This window comes from Coloeus monedula (assembly GCF_965178545.1).
Source record: "Coloeus monedula genome assembly, chromosome: 12".
Lineage (NCBI taxonomy): Eukaryota > Metazoa > Chordata > Aves > Passeriformes > Corvidae > Coloeus > Coloeus monedula.
The window spans coordinates 8,618,195-8,643,036 of record NC_138792.1 but is presented as its reverse complement, the minus strand read 5'-3'; the positions used below and the strand labels follow the sequence as shown (position 1 = coordinate 8,643,036).

The following is a 24,842-nucleotide window of genomic DNA, read 5'->3' as shown; positions in this document are numbered from 1 at the left end:
TTTAGTGTCTCATTTCATACCAGCTGCAATTGCTGCAATGGTGGAAAAAGTACACAAATCTAACAAAACTTCAGAAATGAGCAATGTCTTGTTCTTTGAGTCACAAAATTAGCAAGAGGTAACATGTTCAACACTTTAATATTAAGAAAGGATGTTAGTATAAATGCTTTTTTTGCTTGAGGAAGGATCATGTAATATCTCAGAGACTGAGCAGAGTTGGGCCTAGTCTGTACTTGAATGGAAGATGTGTAACAAAAATTCATCTTATTATGAGAAAGGATGTCCGTGGTTGGGTAGGTTTGATGATTATCGCTGAGTCAGTCCTGCAGTCGTGCCTGCTCTGGTGTTAAGGAAACATTTTGCTGTTGGAATTGGATCCTAGATTCACTTGGTGGTTAGGTTAAATTTGGATCCATGGTCTGTGGCTTTTCATTTAGGAAAGCTTTTTGTCTTGAATTTTTGTCTGTATTCCCATAACAACAATAGGAAATGTGCAAAGTTTGACAGTGGGATACAGTATTAAAGTAATGTAAATATACTTTAGGTTTTATTAATGGCTTGATACCTTTTCTTTCATCTTCAGCATAAGTCAGTAGGAGAATATGGTCGTCATCACAGTTTCCCTGTCTGCTGATCTCTTTGTTGCTCATAGACTTTTTTACTTGTAAAAAAAACATTTAGAGGAAAATTTATAAAATTTTTTTAAAATAAGTAAACGTTCACTGTATCACATCTACAATGCAAATATAAACCCCCAAAATTATGCTTCAAATGAGCTGCAAATAAGGAATTATAGAAAACTGAGATGGGAAGATAAGGATAAAAGGACAGTAATGGCAGTGTTGACAAAAATTTGATGGCACTTGTACAAAATCAGTCAAAAAATTATTTAAAGTCTGTTAGTCCATTAGTCAATACTAATACAAGAAAGACAGACCTTTACAAGGAGAGTATAATCACTGCACTTATGAAATTGCATATTTCTGAATTAAAATTTCTTCCAAATCTGACAACTAGGGTGTGATGTAAAATTCACCTTTGTTGATACACACTTTAAGAATCACATTGTAGTCCCAAAATTATAATTGCTTTTATTAGATTTAATTTGATTTTTCTTGTTTTTCCAAAGCTTCTTTGGAATCCACAAGATTTCATTTCTGTTGATGGTTCACTCTGTCATTGATGTAGCTATCAACGTAATCTTTCACACCCAAAAAACCAGAGAGATTAATTTAACATTGACATTGCTGAAGATAAAAGGGAAAGTTAATTTCTGAAACTTGGGAAAATAAAAATTGCATGGAAATTTTCGATATAAAATCTTTTCCTCCGTTCCTGTTTGTTTTGCTGTTATTAAATCAAAACCCTTTTATCTTCATCCAGAAATCCTACTCAGCTGAGAAACACATCCTCTGCCGTTTCATTGCATTTCTCTGTCTTAAAAACACCTTTTCAGTCGTTGTCGAGTAAATGCCGTTTTATTGGGTCCACGAGACTTTCAGCCATGCCGGTGTGTCTAGGTCAGAAAAGCACTCACTTGGGAGGAATTTGTCTTTAAGTTACACGAGACTCCAAATGCTGTGAAAGCATCCAGAAAGCTGCTGTCTCTGGAAATTACCCCATTTATGAACCAGTGATGCACTTCTTTTTAGATTAGGAGCCAAAAGAGACTATAATGGATAGTTACAAGGTCTGCAAAGTAGTTTGCCTGTTTGTGGCAATAAGATTTTAAATGTCATTAATGAGGTTCACATGATTATCATAAATCTGAAGATTTAAAGAACAGATCAGTGTTTCATAATATCTTTGGGGAATAGTATGACAAATATATTTGCAATTACGGATCACTTCCTGATGGCTTTGGTGTTTTCTGGAATGGTCGTGTAATATAATGTTGATAATGAGTGGCTGGATTCTATTCATGCTTAAATCACTTAAACTATCTTCTGTGGAAACCTCTTGTGTGGAAAAAGAAATAAGGTATTTTTAGAGAGGTTTTAAAGTGGTCCCAAATTTTTGGAGTGAAGGAACTTGCTATATAGTAGAAGAAATGTTACTTTAGGTGGGGTTTATTCATAGAAAGTCTTATTTCTTCTATTTCATGGGAGAGCTGACAGAGATTCATTTTCAATGAATACCAGATAATATTCTGCAACAACATCATGTCATTGTGATATTTTTAAAATAATTACATGTTGGAGTAATGAATAAGTAGAGAAAACAAAGACAACTGCTGAAGGCTGCTCATATTTGCATGGGCAAGCTAAAATATGTGTTTAATTGTATTCATTCTCAAAGTTCTTGTAAACAACTATTACATTTCTTAGGTAAACATGCTTGATTTTTTAAAATCCAATTATAAATATAAATATTTTTGCTACTCACAGAGTTATTAAAGTTCTCTGCTTGTGTCTACAGTCCTCCACTAGAGCTGCTGGGAGTGAACTGCTGCACGGCAAACAAGCACTGCTGTTTTGGGAGTGGGTACAGCCTGAACTGGAGGCTAGGGTGGAGTCCTGTCCTTCTGCATGCTCATTTTCTGTCTGCAAGGATTGGAAAGAGAATTCTGTCTTACACTTTTAGAGCAAAAAGGGAGGGAAAGTTGTGCTTTCATTGCAAAGAATTTACTTCTAGTATGAATAACTTCCTTCTGACGCTCATTCTTAGCTGCATAATAAATCTAAAGCAGCTTTGTGGAAAGTAAGATCACTTAATAGAAACAGGAAATATTTTGCAATTTATATTTCATTAAAAGTTTTGTATCTTGAAACTGGGTGTTTCTGTCAGTTTGTCACCTGCCTTATCTCTGAACTTTGGTGCCTTCACTCAAATATGTTAGTGTGTGCTTTTTGTAGGATCCTATTTGTGAAATGATTTCTTGATTAATGTTACAGGAAATATTTCTAAAAGTTTGACAAGCTCCAACTGGTTAGGCTATCAAGGCACTGAAAGCTGGTGATGTCTAAAGCTGCTTTGCTGAAAGTCAGATATCAATTTGTTCCAAAACTGAAGAATAGGTGACAAAGACTAACTTTTTGATTCCAACATAGTAGGAAAACTTACCCTGTTAAATCTCTGATAAGAACTGTATGTTTCACAAGCATCTTCTAAAACTTTTTACACCCATGGATGTTTGCTTATATGAAGTCTGAACTTGCTTGTCTAAAGTCTTATGCAAAAATTGGTGCACTTTATTTCCATAGCAGTTGGTACATTTTGGGGTTTGCTGTTGAATCTATAGAATGCTAAAACAATTAGTTATGATCTGTCTGTACAAATTGGAATGTTTGTGCCTATGTAACGATCATGAAAAGATTAAGATGAAATTACGCTTAGATATTAGACTTAGATATTTAGAATTGTAAAAAGGAAAGATACATGTTTTGGTAAGTGGCTTTCATTTATGTGTGATCCCATGCATTTAGGATTTCATTTGAAGGGGTTAAAGGGTGTTAGAGCCTGCCTGTGCAAGCAGAAGCAAGTAAGAGTGCCAAAGATTTATGCGTTTCTCTACATTTTTAAGCATCTAACAGAGCTGTCCTTCTGGCTTGCCAGAAAGGGCAAGAATTTGACCCTTTGGCAGTGTCTTTTTCATGAGAGGCTCCCCTTATGAGCATTACCTGACCGAAAGGTGCTGACACTGTTGAGTCAACGCAACTGTCCTGGCTTGTTTTTTAAATATTGTAGGGAGTTCACAGTTGATAAGCTGACAACCAAGAACAAGACTCTAGAAATGTATTGTTTGAGAGAACCCTAAACTTTGTCTCACACGCAAGAACAAGGTTTTATAAGAATAACAGAGGGCACTGAGTTCATGATTTGATAGATTGGGTGGGAGTGCAGCCAAATGTAGGCACAGGACAGCAGCAGTGCACTCCAGAAGTCAACTGCTTTCTGTGGCTTTGTAAAATATTTCAGAATTTTACTGAATTAAGTAAACTGAGTAACTGAATCCAGAAGCACAATTTCTTTAAAAACTAGAAAAAAGTCTCTTTTTCATTGACTAAAAACTGGACATCTACACCAAGGGAGCTTTGGTGCAACAATAAATGTATCTACTGTGGCCCGTTTCCATTGGCTGTATAACAACAATAAAGTCATGAGAAACATGCTAGGTGAAGGTCCATAGAATCCAGTCTGGTGTTAGTGATCCATATACTCCCAAACATAAATAATTATATAAAACATGGGCAAAAGTCTTAATTGTAAAAATATGTTAACAGCACGTAAGAATGTCATTGTAAATTTTCTGGGACAGTTTTTAGTCTTTTAGGCAAAACTGCAGCTGAATGATTTTCTAATCTTCTATAGACAATAAATAGAAACTGCTAATAGATCTACTAAAATTAATATAAACTAAACTAAGGTCAATATAAATAATTAAAATCAACAGATAGAGATCCTTCATTTTTAATTTCCTTTTAGGTTCTATGTAAAGATGGACAAATCTGATTTTGAGAGGATCCTGTTAGGGAGATCCCATCTCACATTCTTTGGATGTCTAGAGAACCTAGCACTTACACCTTATAAAGTGAACTTAAACACATCTTATCTGGTCGAAAAAAAAAATTGTATTTGTGAAGCAAGGCTTGCCTTTGGTTTCACAGACTTGGTGGCCAGAAGGTTCTCTGTTGGTATAGCAGCAGAGATAGAGCAAGGCTTTCTACTTTGTAAGTATTGGAGTTTAAGACATAAGCAAACGGTTCAATTTCTATGGCAGGAATTCAGACAGAGGATGTCAAAATCTTTAGGCTAATCCATGACACAAAGAGATTGGGAATGTGGGGGTAGGAGCTGACAGGCAAGAACATTGACATTTTTTGGCCCAAGCTAACAATAAGTTTAACCATCATTAGGCTGCCATTCAGCTGATACACATCACAGCTTGGCTTTTCTTAAAAATGTAGTTGGTAGTCTAAGTGGAGAAGCCTAATACTGTGGGATTTAAAGCCTTGGTCTGCCTTCTTGCCTACAGAAATATATCGTCTGAAGGACCTTAGAGTAAATGAGACAGGTGATGTGAGCCTCCACACAGTGCTTAAGCCATGCCTGAGCTGAGAATAAACAGAGGGTCTCAAGGACACTGACATGGTGCTGTGCAGAGAGAGCTCAGGTCCTGAAAGCAGCAGAGCTACATTAACACAGCCCTCTGCTCAGACTTACCAGGTCAACAGCCTTAGCAACACAGATGTACAGCTGCTTTGCCCAACATTTGCTGGATAAACATTCCCTATAACATCCAGTTCAGGTATAGTACAGGTATTTCTTCAGTGCCCTACATTGTACTGTGGGCAAATATCAGGTTTCAGAAAATCTTAATTAGGTATTAATATGTCATTATTAGATAAAATCCCACAATAGTTCCATTGTAAACTGCCCTGCATTCCTGAGTTATCGTTATAGTGGAAGACCTGAGTCATCTTAAGAAAGGGGAAGGGTTCTATTTGGTAGAATAAATTGCCCAACTGAATTCCCTGACACTGGGTAGTGCTTTTGACACCCGAACTAACCCTGTAAGATAGGTTTGAATGTTTCTATGGTGCGTTTTGGCCTGCAGGTCAGAGACACCCTGTCCTTTTAATACCCCTCTGATTTTATTAAACTACATGCCATGCAAGTGAGCAAAATAGGATAATAAAAAAAATAGAAAATATTCTAATTAACTTATGCATGTTATGTTAAGCTTTCTCTAATTCTCTTACCTTGAGTGATTTCCTGCATTCTGTCTTCAGTAGCTAGAATTGTTTTTTGTTAACTAGTGCAGCATTTTGGAAGCTCTTTAATCAGCCACCTAGCATTCAAGTGCAGTGTACTGGGTTATGCAAGATCTCAGCTGGTAATTGATGTGCAATAGTCGTGGCTAAATCAAAGTCTGTCTCAGAAATCCCTTTTTGTGATAATCAAGAGAAAGTTTGCATAGTGTTTCCTTCTCTTAGGGTAATAATTCTACTATGTTGAAAACCGTACCAGGCAAACTAATAGAAACTACCTAGAGTGGAGTAAGTTCATGCAATTATAAATATTATATATTCAGGAAATGTCAACTCATCTTTTGTCACAAATCTATTGGAATCTTTAAAGAAGTCAGTGAGCAGGTGGATGAGAGGAGAACAGTTTATACAGTCTACTTTTATTTGTAAAAGCCAGTTTAAAAAGTCACATGTCAAATGCTCCCATCGAAGTTAAACTGGCAAAAGTTAAGAGGGAAGATCCTCACGTGGGTGAATAAGTGGTTAAAGGATAGAGAAGAATCAACGATCAGTTTTCACACTGGGTTTTGTAGCTGTCAGAATATGTAGCTCAGTGCAGTGTAGCCTTCTGACTGTTTATTCAGTTTTTTGTGCAAGTTTCACATATTTGTGAAAGACAAAGCCTTTCTGAAATTTCATTTTCTTGGACTGGGGGGGTTAGTCTAGAATTTGGAAAAGAAGTACTGCTCAACTTTCCATCCTTTAAATCCACAGAGAAAAACTGGCTCAAACTGTTGCAGTAATAGTAATTAAAGTACTGTTCTGGGTTGCAGTGTATTCTATTACCATCCTCATGAGCTGTTGAAACCAGGTGGGGCAGTGTTTCCTTGCCTCCTCCCTCCACACTATCTTCTGTTAATGAGCTCATCAATGCCTGGCCTCATGACTCATCATCCCATTGTGAGATGCTCCACCCAGAAGGAGGAACCAAGCATTCTATCCTGGATATAATCTGAGATTCCAAACACCAGAGACACCCTTTCCACTGGATTCCCAGAGGACAGGAGCTACACAGCCACCACTGGACCTTCTGAGGAAGAGCAGACCCTTTTTACAGGATCACTGCTTCAACAGAACCACAGCCACCACTTCAGGAGGACTGCAGCCACCATCTTATCGGACTGCTACCACCACCCTGACTACCAGGGTGTCAGGTTGTATCCTGACTCTGTCAGTTTGAACCAGTGTTTTCTGCCTTTTTTTTTTCAATTTCCCTATTAAATTGTTATCTGACTTGGTGCCTCCCACTGGTTTGTTTTCAAACTAGTCTGAGTACAATAAATTAGAGAACTTCTGTTGTTTTCTTCATTTTCAATGTCTCATGTCTATGAAACACATTAGGTCAGACCAGTGTAGCAGGAGATGCAAACATTCAGCAATAAACTAGCATCTGAGATTTAAATCTTAGCCTTACTGTAACTATGATTTAAGAATATACATAAATGCGAATATAATTTTTAATTGTTAAGTGGATCAGTGTACTAGACCAGTTTTTCACACAAACAGGATGAAGAATTGCAAGCACAGGAAGAGATTGTATCTTCTTTATTTGTACTGCTATGATAATAGTATTAATGAATAGTATATAGTATCAAAAGAATACACATTAACAATATCTTAACAATTAATATCTTAACATTAATAATTATCTTCATTTGAAAAAATAGGACAGCCAGAAGATTTTTAAGACCAACATTCCACTAAAAATAGCTGATACAGGGCACTATTACTGTTTCTAAAATAAAAATTATATATTGTGATTACGTATTGATTGATTTGGAATCCCACAATAGGGAAAATTTTTACTAACTAAATTACTAAATTTACTACAAAGATTTAAGAACAGACTCTAGATTGATTTTAATATTCAATTGCCCTAGAGCTTCAGAAAATGTATGAAAATAGAAGAGATAATCCATGGAGTTATGGAGCTTGGTAAGCAGCCAGCTCCAGTACTAGCACAGGTGAGTACAGCTAAAGCCATACAAGCGGTAAGTGGTGAGCCAGTTATGCTATGCCATACAACTGAATGACAGAAGCATGACATAAATGAAATTTTAAAAAATCTGAAAACCTGGCTGGTGGACAGATGCACCAGCAGTGTTTTTTATGTCTCCTGTGTTTTCTAACATCTTTTCACAGTTCATTTACTCATTAAGGTAAAAGTAACGAGATATGGAGAATGGTACATGACTAAAATATTAGCATTCATATAGTGATGGCTTTTATGAAATGGCCTACCAAGGCTTTTGCTGTTTCCAGAGTCTGTTTAGGAAGCAAAACCATCCTGATTTAAATTGTTATTCTTTCCTGAATACTGTGGATTTTACCTGCCATTGTGTGAATTGATCTAGTTCTCATGATTTCTTTCAAGAATTTACTCTTCTTGGTATGAACACAGCACAGTTTTGGGAAATTAATCCAGATAGCTGTAAGCCAGCTAGAGTTGAATCAATAGTACCCCTGTGTACTTTGACATATCATCTTCTGAAGGGTGATATGAGACATATAAAAAGTACCTCTGGTGGATGGTGTCCCACAGCATATTAGCATTTTTCCTCTCCACTTCATAGTTTTGTGATCACATTTTCTAACATTAAAACCTAGGTAATTTTTGCAGGCCATCAATTTATTTGTATGCCATTCTCCTCATTCATATGTAATATTCAGACATCAAGTATTGGTTTTGCTTATGCAGCAGGACAATGCAGCATTTGATATTCAGCCATTCTCATCCTAAACTAGATGTGCACTCATTAAAAATGGTTCAGATTCATTAATTTGTGGCTGTTCTGGTCAGGCTCCAGCCAGCTGTTCAGTGTGGTGGTGAGTCTGTGTGTGGGAGAGGGGAAGTTCGCGGGTGGAGGGAGTTACACGAGTTCCCTTTAGCTCTGGTCTTGTAAACAGAGCTTGGTTCTGCATACTGATTTCATCAGGCAGCCAATGTCAACACTGACATTTTCAATCTCTTTCTTTTATGTCACATTAGTGGAAAGTGACCTGTTGTGTTTGTGGAAGCTCTGGAATCCCGCAGGAGAAGGATCACTCAGCACCATGGCAGTCTGCCAAGTACAACTTGTTCTGAAACACAGGGCTGAGAAGTTGCATTATCAACTGAAGCGCAGTGTCATCTTAGCAGGAGGCGGGTTTGAGAAACACTCAAATTCTTTAGGCTGGTGATTAGCAAGTTGTTATGACCAGCGAGCCCCCCAGGGTACACTGCACCTCTGCTGCAGGCTCTTTCTTTTCTTTCTACTCCTGTCTTCTCTTCGCCTGTCCTCGCAGGTGGCCGCTGCAGAGGTCAAAATGCCGGCCTGTTCTATCACTGCACCATGTTCAGCATCTCTTGTGTGCGCTGGCCTTGCTCTGTAAGGAACAGTTTCTTAAACTGCTAAGTTGTTCAGAAGTCATATGTTTTGTTCCAGTGAGAACAAATGCTAAAAGTGTAAAAGACACTAATTTAAATTTCAATTTTATTCCTGCTATCCTACGTCTTTGGCCCGTTTTATGAAGTCAGAAGTCCTAATATCATCTCAAACTCTACTATGATAATAAGTCCATATAATCAATACAGAATAGTAAAATAGTTTAGCCAGTAGAAAAGGGAAGTAGCTTAAATAAGAGTCTTGCAGATGGAAAATACATAATGTGTGCTAAAAATACAAATGTGTTTGTATTGTTCCAAGAATTCCTGATTAGCAAGAACAAACTGAGGGCAGACTAGGATTTACATGAAGAGGTTTGAACTTGAGTAATAGTAGGAAAGGAGGTACTTCAGCCCTCTTTAAAGAAGTGCTTACTACAGACAGATGACATAAAACAAGTTGTCAGGCAAAGCAGAGTCATCTGATCTTTGTCCAAGCTCCTAGCATCTAAAACTACTCATGGGCTTGCTTTTAGCTGCAGTCCTCAAATCTGTGGCTATACTTTGTGGAATAAAACAGGACTGCATATGGAGAATGTAGACTTTTCTCCCAGGGTGAGCAGTGAGACTCGCTCCCCTGCTGCAGGGGAACTACAGACAGTGGGTCCTCTCTGTACAATTGCACTATTGCAGCAGCAGCCTGAGCTATCCAGAGCTCTGCAGGCTTCACTACCAGCAGGGTGAAGGTTCTCCTGCTTCCCCTGTCCTGCTGGGAAAAGTCTGTGACTTAGAAATCCTGAAGGAGTGACTGAGGGGCCCACATGATCCCCTGCAGCCTTTGGTGCTCCAAGACCAGGGCTCCAGTGAGCTGCAGACACAGGAGGGGAAGGTGGCAGCTGTGGCAGAGGGCAGTGGTGAAGAGTTGAGTGTGTGCTCATATGGTGTCTATGGTTAAAATAAATGAGTAAATGCACTAGAATAAATTGTGTAAGGCAAGCAGATTGCTTAAAAATCTGGAGTTGAACAAATTTATATTAAAACTCAATGTAAAATAGAAGTACTGTACATGTGGGGTAGACTTTCAGAGGAAATAAAATGAGTACTTGTTTAATATGGAAATAAATGTGGTTTATACGCATTTATGCATAATATAACCTTCAAGGCCCAGACAGAAGAGAAGAAAATCCTAATCTGAAAAGAGTGATGGAGGTTGGTGTGTCAGTTTAAGGAAGGATTGATGGCCTCAGAATTGTTTGAAACAATTTTTACAGATTTCACTTGAATGTCTGACTAAAGGTTGTGGTAATTCACATGAGTTTTTCACTGACAAAGCTAAGCATCATATAGTACTGCTTGTTCCCATTAGTGGCTAATACTATAAGCTATACATTTCAGTTTAAAAATATTTTTGCATTATTCAATTCTTTCTAATGCTTTCCTAAATGAGGCACTAAAAATGATGAAAAGAAGCTGGTAAGCTTTAAGAAATGTTAATGCATGTTTCATGCTGCAATTGCAAACACATTCTGTATGTCATTGCATTATTATATGGATCTAGAACATTGTCTACTAGAGATGTTTTTGGGGGATTGCCATGTCTTGTAAGTATGAGAAATATTGTCAAAAATAGAAAAAAATCAAAATAATAATTTTAAATATTATCATAATTCTTGCATCCTGATCTGAGTCCTAAATATTTGGTCATATTTGTACATTACTTTGTAAAGGCAGATTATTTGCAGAATTGAAAATTTCAAAAGATACTAAAGGAAGATGATGATAGACATTTTTAAAGAGCAAAGCAGAGCAACTGTAGCTGTCAAAGGCTGCAGGATTACAAAATTTGTCGTTTAAATTCAAGAACATCAAGTCAAACAAGGAAACAATCATACTCAACACTGACATAGTAAAAATGTTGCACTTTGTATTTTTGACCTATTGTGAAGTTTTTAACAGTCCTCATGGTCTGCAGTACCTGCAGCATTAAAGACTCTTTTGTAAGGTACATGGTAAGTAGGTTGAACTTTGATTTTTCAGAGAACCCATGGCTACATATTGCTGATTAAAATCTCAGGAAAAGGCTCTGTATTCATCTGAGATTGTAAGTGTCTATTCATTCTGTAGCTTAAAAGTGCTGGACTAGTGTGCCCTGCTGAAAACTGAGCACTGAACACATCTTTTGCAAGTGCTTTGTTCCACACTAATCAGAAATCCTATAGCAATGATGTTGGGATTTATACATGGAACGCAATGGGAAATGCAATATTAATACAGAATAATTTCAATTTTAAAATTTAAAGAATACATTGAGAAATGTAGTGTGGACTAAATGAGAATATAAATTACAATATATATAGTCATTCCTATTTTTTGCAAAATAGTGGTTAAAATTAAGGAATAAAATACAAAATTAAATCTAATGATTGTGAATCCATTGTGTTTGCAGAAAGTGTGAGCTGACTGACAAACTTTCAGTCAAGAATGGAATGTACAGAAACACTCAAATTCTTTAGTTTAATATAGTTTCATTTGGCAGTGTCATGGATTCAGGTCATTAACTCCAATCTTTTTAAATCATTGGAATGAGAATTTCTTTCAGTCTTCCATGAATACGCCCCACTTTGGGGTGATGAGGGAATGTCTGTATAGCTCATACACACGTACCTGGAATCATGTGCATGGAACCAAAGCTACCAGGGGGCTTCTGGAAAATGAAGTTGGAGCAAAAGGAGCACTTCATCAGGTCTGATTCTGCAGCCACACCTGGCAGGGAACTCTCCTTGAAATCACACACATTTTTATGAGATTTCTTGCCCTAGTTTTGCGGACTCTGGAGACTTAGAGGAGCATCCAAACTTGCATGTGTTTGGATGAACTGAATTGTTTGATTTCTGAAGGACTCAAACTAGAGGAATGGGTTATTTCTGAATTATGGGAAACTTGGGTCTAAATTCAAATGCTCATATAACATTGAGTTATATCATATGTGGATAAAAAAATACCTGTTATAGTGTCCTTAAAGCCAAATTCCCTCATGATCTCAGTCTTAAATTTTGAATGCCCCTGGGCAGTCATGAAGACACACTGTCAGTAAACTAAGGGATGTCTCCAGAAACACCCATTCCTCCCGTGAGTCCTTGCAGACCTCCATGGTGCTGGTCAGCGATGTTTCTGCTGCCTTATCACATATTCTGCAGAGCCACCTCATTAATGCCCCAGCTTGCCAAAGCCCTTGCACTATCCCGCCTGCAGCTGGGCAGGTGCTACACCGTGGGTATAATCCAAGAGTCTAACCACAGCCCATAGAAATCTTTGGGGTTTGAGTTCAGCTTGAAACCATTTTGTGTTTTAGTTTCCAACCTATAAAATGGAAAAAATTACCACCTTTCTTCAATATTTCCTTCTATCCTTTTTAAGCTGCACAGTACCTACGAAGATTTGAATTCCAATCTCAATTCGGTCTAGACTTTATGATTATAAAAACTGATTTTACTAGAAATAAGCTGTGATGTATTTACAAGCTTTGTGTCTCTGTTCAGTCAAATACCAAGTTTCAGCTCAAACTTTGAGAGTGGTCACAACTGTACTGAGTGATTTCTGCACACACTGGGATGTGCTTATCAGCAATATTCATTGCAGTTATGTGTACTTTATTTTTTTAACTGTCTCTTTGATCTTTCTCCAAGGTCGCAGTTCTGTGACCATTTCTGGTTTTATACCCAAGAGCCAAAGCAAAACAGGAGGACTTTGATTAAAGATTTAGCACAAACTATTAGATACTGTGTCATTATTAGCAAAAAACACTTCCCATGAATCAGAACATTTGCCCTGTAAAGTGGAAAAAAGTACAATAGAATTCACAGATTTACTTAATATTTTTGAAAGAAAAAAAAATCCAGTTCTCTATAGAGATAATACCATGGGAACTAAAAAAGAGGTAATTTGTCATATTAATCACAGATGTTACTATACAAATTCTTGTATCTAATCTACTGGGCACAAAACTGTATTATAATGATTAAATGCTAAAAGATTCATTTAAATAACAATAGGGTCATCTTGCAAGCTGATACTCTCCCATCTCATAGATGAAAAGGAAACTGAAGTGTAGAATTACAGCTCTTATTGGCAAAAAAAGATAAATTTTCAAAATGGATTAAATAAATGAGATGCCATCAGCACTGTCTTTCTCCAACTTCCTGCCACTGGTACTGTGATCTATTGTGGCATGACTCCAGCTTCATTGGGAGTCGTCTCTGGTGAGATCTTGACCTATGAGCCAGCCTGTGCTGGCTTCATGCTGATATTAACTGAATCCAAATCTTTCCACCTTTCCCATGTAACACTGTTTATTTCATTCATTATGGACACACTGATACAGTGGATGTAGCAGCCTTATACATGTACAGTTTCATAGCTAGGCTTGTGTTATTAATTAGTTACTAAACTTAGTTGAGTTTCTGAATGATCAGCCTTTCAAAATTCAGCCTCTAACTAGTTATAGTTGCTCTTAATTTGAAATGTTGGCATGTAAGTTTAAACATCTTCCTCACCACTTTTTTTCCAAAAATACATTGCCATGAGTCATTTTTCCAGTCTGTCAAAGGAAGGACCATAATAATTAACTTTTTTTACCCGAGCATTATCTAGGAAGCTTAACTAACATGCCACAGTGTCCTTTGTAAGAGGGATTTTTAGTAGAGGTAAAAGCTCAAAGAAGGAGTTAAGGATGAAACTCTGAGTGATTAAAAAATCACCTTCATGTGGAAAAGGACTGTAAATAAAGTGAGGGCATAAATGAACTTACTCCCATTGCAGTCTCATAGCTGCAAGGGGCCTCGAGCACACCACATGTTTTTTCACTTTTAGAGGCCCTCTACATAACACAAATTAAAACCAGGGCATGCCTTTTCTTAGAACCTGTGCCAGGCATTTTATTTTCATAGGTGTCAACTCTAAAATCATGCTTTCCTCTTACTTATACTTTGATGGAGGTGGAAGGAATGAGAGAAGAAGTGAACTCTGATTACTTGAATAAGAAGTGTTAGTCATTTTGGATCATTTTCTTTCCATCCTGCAGGTTCCTGGCTGACCCTTATACATGGAGCTGGGGGTGGGGAACAACACCAGTCTAGACAGAAGAGGCCAACAACTAGTTGTCCACTCAGGTTTCAGATTATAAATGAAAAATGTTCAATTTCTCACAGATGTTTGGCAGCCACTCTGCTTTCACTCTAATCGCAAGCAGGATTTCTTCTGCCTGAAGAATGCAGTGACCAGTAGACATACAGAGACACACAGAATAATGACTCCATCTGCTGTGGTTTAGGTTTATCAAATAGTTTTTAGAAGTGAGATCACTAGGACTATAGTTTAGAGTTAAAACTCAACTTCTACTGAATCTGAAAACTAAAATGTTTTGAAGAATAATACTTTTAATATATTCAGATTACTACCAAATCAGTCAGCATTTCAGCATGGGATGACAATGTTTTCTTCTGGCATAAATTGCCCACATTATGACTTCACCTCCTAAATTTCCTCAAGAAGTTGATTTTCACCAGAAGTGCAGTTTTTTCCAAGCTATATTCAACTTAACCATATCATAATTTAGGAATCTAATTTGTTCTATGTTCTTTCAACTGCAGTTGAATGGATGGCACTTTTTTTTTTTTTTTTTAAGCTTGGGAGCATAGAATTTGTTTGCTAAGGCTTTAGAGAATTTAAGAAATTAAAAAACCCCAAATCATTAATTCACCTCTATATAAGTGGTTATGTAGATGTTCATAAGTACATATTTATATATAACTTTGTAAGTACTTACGTATGTGTGTGTTTTTTTCTTTTAAATATAAGCTGGTTGATAGTTTTATATTGTATTTGTATCATTATGCAGATGCTGCCTCTAAGAAAAAGCCTTGCATGAAAATAATTTTTTGTGTAATATTGCATAAGCATAGGCAGCCTATTCCACCCTTCCCAAATTAGTTTTATAGGCAGGAAACATGTCCCAGGTTTTCTGAGACAATATCAGAAATGCGCAGAGTTCTGCAATATCTCAGTGTTTGTTGGAGCAGGGCTGCTGAGTAACCACAAAGGACATCCTGGTAGTTCCAGTGCAGCCTGGTAAGGAGAGCAGCTCAGTGCTCTACACACTGTGCTTTGATCCAAGTGTAGCCAAGAAAGAACTCAGAGGATGGGTGAAGGTGGGCATGAAGGAAAGGGAAGTATCTGGGGAGAGGAAAATAGGAGCAGAGGAGTGGAACTGTAACTAGAAAAATGTAAGAGAACTTAGAGGTGAAGTGGGGATGTACTAACAGGCATGTAGGAGGGGCTGGGCAGGGACCTTGGGGTCCTTTCACCCTGAGGAAGGCACCCAGTAAAGCTGCATGAAGTAGCTGCCAAGTTGAGCATGTATCTCAGGGTGCGCAGCCAGCACCACTGATGGCTTCGCTGATGCTGCTGCAACAAAAGCTGAGATCCAAAGGAGAAAGGCAGTGAAAAAGCCCTGTGGTATCACCCTTGCATTCCAGGCTGATGAGCTATGAGGCAGTCATGAACTGTGTCTTGCCCATGTGAGGAGAGATCACTCCACAATGAAATACTTCCCTTTCTGAAGTGAGAATATGAAATTCAGATTGCATTGAGTGCTGCAAAAGGTGTTCTGGCAAAGAAATGAGAACGCTATACCAGACTGAGGCTAATTCTATTAGAAAACTATCTGACAAATAAAATACGTCTCAAAATGACACCAAAAAAAAAAAAAAAAAAAAAAAAAGCTATGGAAACTTTATATTAATCAATGGGGGTATTTTTTATTTAATGCAACATTTCCAGACTGATTCTTTCTTTCAAGTGCAGTAGGATGTGATATTGTTTATCTTGTGAAAACAGCTGTTGCCTTTGTGCTTGTGTTCAGGAACCAGATAACTTTAATGATTCACGCCTCATAGCATTCATATACAGGAGCTGTGTCAAGCTCCCCATAGCTGTTGCACTTCCTCATGTGTTGGGCTGAGGTCCAATAGGGGATGCAAGAACATTTATAATAAATACTGAAGATTCTGTTAAGTCCAAAATTATTCTTGCTGCTGAGGGGATGAAGTAGGAAGGGAAAGAGTTTTTCTATAATGCTTCAAAAGTGTAGAATCACTTTTGGCTGCAGCCCTAGAAATTCTCCTTCATAGGAGAGGTACAGTGGAGGATTAAATGAGGTCATGCTTTCATCTCACTCGCACCTACTTCATTCTGGTGTGCAAAGGACTGATAAGAACAGAGCTCTGTACCAAAAGTGTGTAATGGGGAAAGGAAGGGAAGAGTGGAATCATAAGGGAGAGGCGGGAGGAAAGTTTCAGACCCTTAGCACCTCCCGCCTGGAGAGAGGTCACAGTAGTTCACAGCAGTCAGTCTTCTGAGGAGACATTTGCTTCATGCTGCTCTTGCAGTGTCCTTAGAGCAGTAAGTTACTGGGGGGCTACGGCTGGGAATTCAAGTAGCTCAGATGCAAACCTGTCTCTTAACTTGATTTTCCATTGCCTACATTAATCTTCCATTTTATGAATGAAGGCAGTTGCTCTACCCAGGACAGGAAATCAAATGTATTACTTTTCAAGACAGGATGGCAGAAGTCCAAACACATCTAACACGGGAAGGAAGCAATCTTATCAGCCTTTCTGGCCCATTGATAAAACCATAGAAGGAAATCATTCAGCTTTAAATGAGGAAAAGGAAGTCTTAGATAAAATTCAGAAGTTGCCTTGGGAGTTTTCATATCACATCAATGAAAAAGTCACATACAATTAACCAAGCATTCCAGTCTGTATGAAGGGCTTTATTTGTGACATCAAAGCAGAACTATTTACAGTTTGTGACAAGCTTCTCCACAGTGGACCAGCTGACATTTTTCTGGCCTGTCCTCTTGGTCAGATACCTTTTTTCTAAGCTCTTCTTTATGAAGAAAACCCTGCAGCAGCTACCCGGGGTTTTTTTGGGCCATTCATGTAATAAAATCTGATTTTTAGTCACCATTGCACACAGAGTATTTTGACATCTTGGTCTTATTTTTAATTTAAAAATCTAATTATTAATATTCAGAGCAAATAGTAAATACAGTTACTTTGGGGGGTTGTACCTAAGGTGGTATCTCTATTGACAGTGTATCATGCCATATAAAAATAGTACTTTGAGGTAGCAGTATCTCATTAATCTCTGCAGTGTACCTTATTTTACATAACAGACATATCCAGTGTCTCATGTTCTCTCTAGCAAACTAATCTATCACACTGTGATTGCTGTGATAATGGAAAACAAACATAATCCCAATTTAATTAGCTGGATTTAGCACTGCTGAGATTGTTGGAGTAGCTCAAGAAGGTCTGGGGGAAAGGAGAGTCTGACATTGTTTCCTCAGGTCTATATTCTGTGATAATTTGAGATATAGTCAGTTAATTTCAGACTAAATCTTGAGATATAGAACAAAATATACATTCAGCCAAAACCAAAATATTTTAGTATTTCAATCATATGGATAGCTAGGATTTTGATAAACAGACATTTTTCTTGAGATGCAGAGATCCTGGTTAATGCTAAATACCTGTATCTTCCTGCTATATTAATTTTAATTAATGTTGTTAATGCTCCACAAGTGCAATATACACCTTGTATTTTATTAAATTAAATTTTTACATTTGAACTTAGCTAAGAAACTTGAAAGTCTGAGAAAGGCCTTGTGAATGCAGTGCCTTTCTGACTGCTGAGACAAACATGCACATTGAGTATGCAGATAGCTGGATTATATAAATGGTGAGTCTGTGCATGCTTGAAACACACAGAAAGCTATAGTCAAAAACACTGCGCTCAATTTTGTGTGTCTTGAGAGTAAAATGTTTGTTTACTGTCTCTCTGTGAAATCCAGAAGCGTATTCTTGCCAAGCTATCTCAGACTTGGTCATCTATCTAATATTGCTTTGTTACTACAGAAATCTGGTACTTAACATTTCATTTGAATTCATTTATCTCATGCTTCTATTTTCAGTCTTACAGGTGACAACTGAAGTTACCATTATGGGCAGGAAGTTTGAAACATCATTTCTTTTAAGGAATTTAAATGTTTTTCTCTGAAGAAATGAGCAGATTGTCTACATATGTCTAGTAGTAAGTATATGGGATAAAGAACTGTGTGGGATTACCACCCTCCTGGAATTAATGCTGTGATGGGCGCCTGAAAAATGCCCCAGACAGCTGAAAATGTGCTGTTTTCCTACTTACAATTTTTCTGTTCTAATCAGGCTAAAACAGAATTCTGGCTGTTCTACCTACTTTTTTGTTTACTTATTTTAAAGCTTGTTTTGTTATCATGGACCCACTATGTGGCTGTCAAGCCTGATTTATCAGAGCCCTGTTCACTGTGACCTTTAAAGCACGATATGTTACTGTAGCAAAGTTGGCTTTCCAATAACAGAGAAATGAATCAGTTGACTTAGCCATGGCCTTTTGCAACTTGCAGGATTTATGGGATCATGGGCTCCCTTTGTGCAGGTCTTTGTCCAGTTGGGCTGTAGGTCAGCAATACAAGAGCTAAGTCAAATTTCAGAATGTTGCTCCTCTATTGTGTTCCTGTTACAACACGAAGGGGCAGAGGTGGAACTGCATCACTGAACACCCACCAAGACAAAAAGAAAACCTTAGTTCTTATAGAATACAGAACAGTTGTTTTCCATCTGTCAAAATGTGATAATCCTGGTTGCTGGTCATTTTTCAGGCAAAAGAGATAGAAACCAAAGTATTCAATCATCCCATGCAATCTCCAATGGAGTCAAAATAAGATCTATGGGAACGACAAATCCCACAGACCTTGGTCCAGTCAAGTGATTTCCTCTGCTCTAACAAGCTGCTACAAAGTATTTTTAACTTTTTGGTACATATTCAGACTGCCTCCCACTTGTGGTTGTCTGTAATTCAGAGCAGGACTCAAAAATGGAAAGGGAACACATCTGGGCAGTCTCCAAACAAACTCAAACAATCATTGATATGGTAGAGAGGAGATCTTTGCATTGTTTACAGGTGTAACATTGTGTCATATACATATATATATGTGTGTGTGTGTGAGCCCTGATTATGTAGCTTAAACACTGAACAAACTGTGTCATTAAAAGACTTCTCAAAATACTTTTTTTAAAAAACAAAACACAATACAAATTACACACTGAATTTCTGATTATATGAATTACCCTTGACTAAAAAAAAATACTTAGCCTTCAAAACACTGATCCTAAAGCAGCCCCTCATTTGAGTTTGTTTCATTCATACGTGCACAGCTTGTTCCAGCTGTGATGTTTTTTCAGGCTCAATACAAAAATGTAATTTGGTATGGCACAGGTTTTAGTCTTCATTTAGGTCAAATTACAATTGAATCTGACAGTAAGAAATAGGTTAATTGCTTTAGACTCAATTTAACAAGATGTAGCCTTTGTATAAAAAAACTTTTCTTATGGAAAAAAATAACATTCTTTTCTAGGTGAAAGAGGAGGGATACTTAGTTTTCAGTATCACAATAAAAAACCCTTTTATTTTTAATCTTTATAAATAGACATTCAAATAAAAAGGTATTAAATAGTCAATATAAACTTTAGGTAAAACCTACCATGCTATAACCTTTACAGCTAACAGAAGATTTCTTTCTGAGCCATTCTTAGGAGCAGTCCAGGTCACCTATGGAAGAGACAAGAGTCTTTTGTTCTCTTTCAAATATTGCAATTTTGAAAAAAATACATTTATTTAACATTTCACTTGGGCTCACACAGTCTCACTAGTGCTCTAGTTGTGAGTAGAACCAAGGATTGGCCCACTGTCTGCTTCTCTGCACTTCTTGTCCAACTGGGACATGGGAAGAAGGGATATAGCAGAGAGTTCCTCCTCCCCTGGGAATGTTATTCAGCCACTCCAGGTCTCATTGAACCAGAGGTTACTCCACAATAATTTGTGCTTTCTGCAATATGATTTTCAGCAGGATGTTGACTCTTGATGATCAAGTATTCCAAATAATAGCTCCAAAACTTGTTATATAGGTTATTTAATCTTTCACCTAAATCCTGATGGTAATTAAACTATAAAAGAATCCCAAAACTTATTAATAATCCTGATAATTTCCTATTGGACTTCAATTTATCATTAACTTTTGCTTTTTATAAAGTGTGGTTGACTTGTTGGTTTTATTAGAGAGGAATCTATGCAGATTATGTATGCTGCTAACTGAAAAAGAAGAAATGGGGAAAATGCAAGCATTTAATATATCTTCTGGACTTGTACATAAGTTTTATAATAGGTGTTCCCCAATTTATTGCTTCTCTGCAATCATTACTGAAAAAGTTCTGCCAAAGCATTGATGGAATGTGTTATAAAGTATTTGCAGCTTTGAGAGCTAAAGGGAGGGTCATGTTACGGCTGATTATGTATCTGTTTTACAGGAGAATGTAGCTCTCTCCTCTGAAAAAGCTAAAGCTTTGTTTCCCATCCAAGAAGACATCTAGATACCAGAAAACCTTTGGAATACCATTTGAGATTAAGAGCATATAAAAATGGAAGAAGAATGAGAAAAGGTTGATGGGGGAGAGAAAAGAGTAGTTTAGCTCCTCTGGCATGGAATGACATGTCTGGACTTTATCTAGGAAGCAGTTTTGACATTTATATTGTTTATCTCAGTGTGGCATCAGAGAACTGGATTTCTGTCTGTGTGACTACAGGAAAGTCACTTACTCCTCTTGTCCTTCCATTCCTGCCATAACCTCTTATTTGTCTTCATTTAGGATTTCAGTTCTGTGGGACTAGAAACTGTTCATTTGTGCAACCCTTAAAGGGTAAATCTCAGATGCAGCCTCTGCATGTTGCTGGAGTACCAACATTGCCATTTCTGTTATGACTCAAAAGAAGTCATTTGATCCTTTGGTGTTACTTCCTCAACTTTAAAATGGGACAGTAACTCACAAGTGGGTTATGATGAACTGATTATTGCTAATGAAATATGTTTAGTTTCTCAGAGAGCTTTTAAGAAAGCAAAATACTGAGGAAATTACAAATGTATTCCATTTGGTTTTCTTTCATTCACATATGCTATATGATTGACTTAAAAAATGCACTTTTGGTCAATCACAGAATAGTCCATGATTTCCTGTGTCAAATCTGTAGATCCTTCTCTACCTCTCAGGAGTGACACTGTGTAAACAACAGCAGAGTAACCTCAGAAGACTAGTGAGCCCTCTAAGAATGAAACCCAAAGTAGTATGTGACTTTTCTCAAAGTATACTGGACAAGCACACCAGAAGCCTGTTCAAATTTCAGTTAAGAAAGTGAAACACTTCAAAAGCTGACTGATTTTAGCAATACAAAGCATTGAGAGCAGGGCTGGCGGTCCAGTGATAATACTATCACAAATTCACAAGGAACAATTCAGTCTTTCAACTCTCAGGAAACCAAGAATTAGGGAACCTTGCTGTATACAGTGTAAGGAACACAGAGAATTTTAGTGCAGGAAAGTATATGGAGAGGCCAGTGTGGAAGGATCAGAAAAGCTCATTTTTCCCAGGAATCCAATAAATAAAAAGTGAGATAATAAATAAAAAGAGAACCTGCAAGCTTTTAACATGGATGAAGGATAAAAATCTTTTTTTCCAAAACATTTTTCCTAGGGAATGGCAATAGGTTCTAACTATGGATAGAAAGCTTCCTCAGAGATGTTGGTGAATGGCCAAGAGGCTTAGTGGACAGTGGGAGTGTATAAGTAAGAAAACAGCTAGACTTTAAAAAATTTTAGTAATTTTGATTTCCATATTTTTTTACAAGATTTAAGGTCTGACTGGAAATGTATTATTTTTGTTACTTAAAATACTTAGCAATACATAGGACTCTGTTGGTTTCAGATATGTTTAATTAAAAGCTTTTCAGTGACAGAATGCTTCATAAAGACTTTTTAGTCAGAAGAATTCCATATTTGTTTCCCATTTGCGTTGCTACAGGAAACTGTCATAATATCTTTATATTAGCATGTGTATGCATCTATGTGCATACAGCAAGTTTAGAAGTACAATAACCCTGGAGGGATGCTGAACATGTTGGGACTGAAGAAGAGAGAAAGACAAACTGCCTGATAACTGAAGAAACAGTTCATTTTACTTTGTGCAGGCAGGCAGGAAAGGAAGTGCAACGTAAGCAAGACATTTCATTTGTGGTTGAATCCACAGATGAGCTATTGTAGAAAGTATTCTCCAAAACATGCTTACATGGGAGATGGGGCACGTGGTACTGATTAGATTCAGTACCAGCAGGGCAGTTTTATTACACAGAAACACTACAGTCTGAAAGCTGTAAACGTTGTTTCAGTGTTGGAAGGCTGTTCCTTTAGCATTTCCTGCCTTACTGGGAATTCATGGGACTCTGCACCTTCTCAGAAAGTACTCAGCACCTTTTAGCTTTGACTGATGCTATAGCTGGAAAGATTCAAAGCTAGAGACAGTGTTTTCTTTTAATAGTCAAACATGCTGGAAAACAAAGGAGAAAGCATGCCTCACATTCCACTGAAGTCAGTGGTTTCTGTCTCTTTTTGCACTTCAGATCACTTCCAGTCCCCTTTGGCAGGAGAGGAAGAGTCTGTGTTTGAGTCTGTGTTGTCTGCCTTCATCTGTGGGTTCATCCATGGGGACTGAGCTCAGCCCTCTCAGACAAGGAATGCTGCTCCCTTCTGCTGTGCCCACTCACTGACTGCCTTCTTCACTATAAACTGAGAGATTAGCAATAAGGAAAAAATATACAGTCTCTTTTTTTCATATTTGGTCTTCTTGTGGTGTGCCACTGATTTGATTTGCACTCTTTTTATCTAGATGATACCTAGAAATTTAGTCAGTGGAATGTTTAGTTGGATTTACTCAGATGCATTAGATCTATAAAAACAGGAGACAGAAAATTTTTGAGCACATTTATCTGAAAATGTCAGTAATTAAGATTGTACACTGTTGTTATTCTTAAGAGTTATCTCCTGAGCCTTGATATAACAACCAGTCTGAAGAATGTTGAGCACCATTCTTTGGAATTGTTGTGCTGCTAGAAACAAATTTACACAGCAAATCAAAATTATTTTAGAATAAGTTTAATCAAATTAAGAAGGTTAAGAAAATATATTAGTATATTTTGGATTTAACAGTTACAACATTTCAGCCTTTATTTGTCTGTTTTCTGCTTTTTACTTCCTTTCTGTTTCCTAGACTATAAATCACTGGAAGTCTGTATTTCCAGGTCCAGACTTTGTTTCAATGATTATTCTTCCAAACCAGGGAGAATAGGAACAATAAAAAACACAGAACTCAGTATGAGTTCATTAATCTCACACTAAAACTAAAAGCCATCCCTGTACCAGCTACTAGCAACTCCCCACTGTAAATACTTTCATATAGAGCAGTGCAGAAAATAAAAACTACCTTTTATAGCTGTACCAGCTACCACTACTTTCCACTAAGCATATAATTATTTCTCCAGTGTCAGTAATTCCTGATTGAATTCATGGTGAGGAAAGGAAGAATCCCTAACTCATTTCACTTTTTGATATAATTCTTCTTTCAGAGTTCCCTTTATCTTTCAACTATTGCTCACGAGAGCATTCTGCAATATAGATAGTACCAAATCAGCTTTTCAGAAATAACAGAATCACAGAATCTTCTGAGTTGGAAGGAAGCCACAAGGATCATCAAGTCCAACTCCTAAGTGAGTGGCCAGGCAGGGATCAAACCCACAACCATAACATTATAGTTGTTTTCCAGTTGTTTCATTTTACATGTGGATTTAATTTGTTCATCTAACAACAGCTGGGGTAACATGAACACATGATTTAGCAAGTCTGAAAGATTGTATTATAAATAAACCCACAACTACAGTGCTTGCTAGAAGGAAGTGCCCAGAGCCCTGCCAACATGAATTGTTAATTACCATCCTCTTCAGCTGCCATAAAGAACTCATTAGATGCCAAATTATTTCCCTAAACAATGAGTAGCAATGGTTCCTCTTGTGCCTATGTGCTTATTTATTAAGAATTACAACTTCCTTAATTGATACATAGATTCAAAGGGAGAGGAAATCCAACAGTGAAGCTATTTTTGAGTCAGTTATTGTCAAAGAAAACATCAAAAATATTCTTTAATGATGAAAACATTATTTAGTTTTCAAGCTCCAAAATTTAAAAAGCAGCAATATGAAACTTTTCCAGTATGTCCTCTCATTTTATTTTACCCTTAGGCTGAGGACATAGGAAATATCAGCCTGATGTGATTGTTGCTTCTTAAACTTTTAAACGCTTTATAAAGGAGAGTCGAGTTATAGCTCTTCCTCCACTTGAATGGAAGCACTACTTGAACAGCATTAGAGTACACAAGTGCAAAAGCACTTGTGTTTGTGGCTGAGGAGAAATGTGAAAAGACATTATTTGAGAAAAGTGGACCAAAAATGGCACTACAGGAAGCATTTACAAAGATAAAATATAGTAGATATATTTTGGGAAAGTGTAGAAACTCAGAAGCCTAAGAAGTTAAACATAAACAAAAATAAAATAGAAACTAAAAAAGGGGAAGGGAGGGGAGAGGAGAGGAGAGGAGAGGAGAGGAGAGGAGAGGAGAGGAGAGGAGAGGAGAGGAGAGGAGAGGAGAGGAGAGGAGAGGAGAGGAGAGGAGAGGAGAGGAGAGGAGAGGAGA

At 37.3% G+C, this 24,842-nt stretch overlaps 1 long non-coding RNA gene across 2 annotated transcripts; it reads left to right on the top strand.

The window, feature by feature from the left end:
* The first annotated feature begins 6,741 nt into the window (after nt 1–6,741).
* LOC309577349 lies at nt 6,742–24,679 on the top strand. 2 transcript variants are annotated; one of them, XR_014226755.1, is made up of 4 exons: nt 6,742–6,904; nt 7,631–7,714; nt 18,149–18,267; nt 22,720–24,679. It is a non-coding gene; the product is annotated as an uncharacterized lncRNA (long non-coding RNA). The 2 variants fall into 2 exon arrangements; XR_014226756.1 differs by lacking the exons at nt 18,149–18,267; nt 22,720–24,679 and adding an exon at nt 8,740–11,534.
* Nucleotides 24,680–24,842: the final 163 nt, after the last annotated feature.